The 4262-nt window shown below is 33.7% G+C and overlaps 1 protein-coding gene across 1 annotated transcript in view; it reads left to right on the top strand.

The window, feature by feature from the left end:
* Nucleotides 1–805: 805 nt before the first annotated feature.
* Nucleotides 806–4262, top strand: part of LOC117176912 (phosphoribosylformylglycinamidine synthase-like) — a 7303-nt gene continuing 3846 nt past the window's right edge. The window contains exon 1 of the mRNA XM_033367303.1: nt 806–916. The gene's annotated coding sequence lies outside the window, so the exon portion shown is untranslated. The remainder of the gene's footprint in view (nt 917–4262) is intronic.

Here is a 4262-nt window from a genome sequence, read left to right as displayed (position 1 = left end):
TCAAATAAAAAAAATAAAAATTTTAAAAAAGTAGTTTAACTTTTTATAGAAAAGAGGACTTTTTTACAAAATAGTTATATTTTCAACAAAATAATTTTTCAATCAAATAATTGAGTTTTTATCCAAACGAGATGAATTCCAAAATCGTCAATATCTTTAAATTCTTTCAAATGCGGATAAAGATATAAATAAGACTATTATAATATAACATAATTATAATATTATCATTATTAATATACGTATATATTTCTATATATAATAGTATTAATATTTATATAATTTATATTTTATACATGAAATAACATAACCTCAAAATATACGTATATCAAGAGGGGCGCGATTTATTCAAATCATGAGAATCGTTAGCATCAAAATCTGAAAATATTAAAATCCCAATCTCCTGAATTTATTTCAAAGCAATTTGCAGATAGATATATAAATAGAATCGCCGAAGTGCTCTGACCGACAATCGTGCACCTTCGAGTTTTCAAATTCAGAAGAGGAGAAATGGGTTGCGCGCGCAACTCAGTCATTTACAGCGTCTCCTACTATATTCACACGGACATAGCCCTGTCATAGTATTGGACCACATCTCGTTTCAGATCTGGGATCACTGGCTTGACGCAGTATGCTAAACGACTCTACTTACAGTTAGTGTCTCCAACTATAGCTAGATAGCGACACTTACTCAATTTTTTCGAATTAAGTATGGTTTCTAAGAGTTTGAAAATTTCTTGGGGTATTTGGCACCCATTATGCACTTTAAGGGTGAAACTGATTATTTTAACATAAGTTATTATCAGTGGTGCTACAACTGGAACCGGAGGTCGTTTAAGAGACGTCCAAGGTGTCGGTCGAGGAGGTTACTATATCGCCGGAACTGCTGGATATTCTGTTGGAAATTTACATATTCCAGGTAGATTCTATCTATTCTTATCAAAATATACTGCCGGTCAACGAGTACTGCCCGCTCTGAGAGAAATTGATCTATATTCTGAACTATACTCTGAACTATATTTGTTTATGCATAAAATTATAAAATATTAATTTAAACAAAACAAAAAATGATTAAAAAAAATTCCCAAAATTATTTTTTCTTTACAAGTACTTATTATGCGTGTAAAAACAAACATGTTTACTATTTGGAGTTTCTTACGGTAAAAAAGACAATAATTTTTTTCCCATTTTTTGACTCCCCAAAAGCGTGTGTAATTTTTGAAACAACTCGTAGATTTTAAAAATCAACATGAAATAGATGCGTATTAGTATTTTCATTAAAATGAGCCCAAGATGACATTTTTTTATTTAGCCGTTTTAAAGTTATGACATTTAAAAAAATAAATTTTATTTAACGCTTAAACATCTCGGAATCTATGGATTGTATACAAAAACTCCAAAAAGAAACAAAGTTCTTTTTATACGTAGAATAAGTATTTATAAACACAAAATTAGTTATGACATTAAAAAAAAAACGTTTTCAACGCTAAATATCTCGGAATATCTGCATCTTGGAAAAAAACTGGAAAGAGAAGAAATGTTTGTTCTTAAACGCAAAATAAGTATTTGTGAAGAAAAAATATTGTTGGGAAATTTTTTATTTTTTAGTTATCATTGTTTATTTTGTTGAAAGAATATGTTAAAGAATATATTTACAAATCTGTTGAATATATTCTTTTATGTATGAAAGTTAGAAAATGTTAATAAAAAAAAAGATTTTTTTGCTTTTAGTTTTTTTCTTTGATGCATAGATTCCGAGAAATTCAGCGTTAAAAAAAGTTTCTATTTTTCTTTTTAATGTCATAGCGCATCTATTTTTTTTTATTTTTTTTAATCTTCCAGTTTAATAAAAAATTACACACGTTTTTCGGGGGCAAAACGAAAAATGGAGAAAAAATTATTGTCTTTTTTACCATAAGAAACTCCGAATAGTAAACATGTTTGTTTTTACACGCATAAAAAGTATTTGTAAAGAAAAAATAATTTTGGGAATATTTTTTTTTCATTTTTTGTCATTTTTAAATTAAAATTTTATAATTTTATACATAAAAGAATATAGTTAAAAATCTGTGAACTCTATTCTTATATGTATAGAAGTCAGAAAATATTAATTTAAAAAAAATGACAAAAAAAGGTAAAAAAAAATTTTTTCCGAACTTATTTTGTCTTTACAAATACTTATTCTACGTGTAAAAACATTTTATAGAAAATGCAAATACGTACCTGTTTTATTCTGATTTTTTCAAATCTACACGTTCCTTTAAAAATTACATATGTTTTTTTAGGAGCCAAGAAAATGGGAAAATAATTATTGTCTGTTTTACCATAAAAAACTCCAAATAGTAAAAATGTTTGTTATTACACGCATAATAAGTATTTGCAAGGAAAAAATAATTATGGGATTTTTATTTTGTATTAGTTTTTGTTTTGTTTAAATTAATATTTTCTAATTTTACACATAAAAGAATATAGTTACAAATCTGTTAACTATATTCTTTTATGTATAAAAGTTAGAAAATATTAATTAAAAAAAATATTATTTATTATCTTTTGAGTTTTTTCTATAATGTATAGATTCCGAGATATTCAGCGTAAAAAAAAGTATTTTTCAAGATTCCGAAAAATTGTTTATAGATTTTGATAATTTAAAAGAGATTTTCAAGATTTTAGGGTATTTTTAAAATTTCTAAGACATTTTTAAGAGCTTTTAATTTGAAATATTTTAAGGAATTTATTAAGATCGGAGTTCCTGGATCTGCAATCAGAGGTCTTGCGGCTCTGGACAACCGGCCCTATTTGAGGGCAGATAAGGTCACCTTCGGGGTAATCCAATAGGGCTCCTCAGGGGGACCTGAAGCGTCCGGGGATGCCCCGCCTTAGTCATTTAAGGGCAGATAAATATGCACTACAGCAAAGGCGCCTCGGCGGTTTTAGCCAGACGCATGTCAGTGATGCAGGCAGGGTTTGCCCTAATCTAAGAACCCTAGTTGTACAGCGAAAGGATTAGTGGCTTGTCAGGGTGTGGCACCATTTATAAGGGGCCGCTCGAAAAAGCGCCAAGGGCATGCATAGCTGTCAAGGGTATGGATGCGATTTTGGTGCCTAAGCTTTGCTCCAGGGATCTCACTGTTATTAAGGTGAGGCTCAGGGGTGGAAGCGGGGAAAGACTAGGCGTTGCAATTACCTCAGCGTATTTCCCCGGCAATGCAGATGGATCCCCGCCTCCTAGAGAGGTGGAGATTCTAATTCAGCACTGCCAGCAGAACAGGATTCCTCTGCTGTTGGGATGTGATGCGAACTGTCACCATACGGTGTAGGGGAGCACGAATATCATTGACAGAGGAAGAGATATAATCGAATATCTAGCGGGCATTGATATGGAGATTCTGAATCGAGGTAATACTCCCCAAAAACAGATTAAAAACAGGAGTGAGGTTCTCTATCTGACTCTGCGGAGGAACTCCGCAAAAAGACAAGAGCGCTGTGCAATAGAGCAAACAGAACCAAGTTGCCTTCAGACTGCGACATCTATAGGACGGTCCAGTATGAATACAACAAAAATATAAGGAGGTATAAGCAAAAAGACTGGAGGGGCTTCTGTGAGGAATCGAAAGATATTCCAGAAACAGCAAGGTTCCACAAGGTCCTAGCGAAAAATCGGGAAGCTCACCTTGGGCGCATAAGGCTCGAAAATGGCGAGTTTGCCAAAGAAGAAGAAGCAACACTGAACTGCCTGATGGAATTTCACTTCCCGGGTTTTCAGCAAATTCAAACCGACCTAGAGGAGGAAGACTGGGACCAAGAGTTGAGGAGGGCCGATTGGAGTTTCGCCTCAAAGATTGTAGGCAGAAAAAAGGTGGAATTTTGCTTTTAAAAAAGGCCTGGAATTTGTCATTTCTCCTCTGATAAAGCTATTTAGAGCAAGTATCGCTCTAAAACATGTGCCATCGGCATGGAAGGATGGTAGAGTGGCCTTTACTCTCGAACCCGGACAGGAGGACTACACTGCTGCAGAAGACTTCAGACCGATCAGCCTAACGTATTTTATTCTAAAGACGCTGGTGAGGCTGGTTGAAAGATATATCAGGGATGAGGTAGTTTTGGCCTCACCGTATGCTGTAGGAACGTTCTTGGATATAGAGGGTGCCTTCAGTAATACCCCTCCAGAAGTCATCTGTCGGGAGGCTTTGAGGCGTGGAGTACCAAACCAGCTGGTAAGCTGGATTGGAAGTATTTTACGCCGAATGAGACTCGAAAACAGATGG

The sequence above is a fragment of the Belonocnema kinseyi genome, chromosome 1 (genome assembly GCF_010883055.1).
Source record: "Belonocnema kinseyi isolate 2016_QV_RU_SX_M_011 chromosome 1, B_treatae_v1, whole genome shotgun sequence".
In the NCBI taxonomy this organism is placed as follows: domain Eukaryota; kingdom Metazoa; phylum Arthropoda; class Insecta; order Hymenoptera; family Cynipidae; genus Belonocnema; species Belonocnema kinseyi.
Note: the sequence above shows the minus strand (reverse complement) of the source record. Positions and strands in the feature narration are given on the sequence as shown.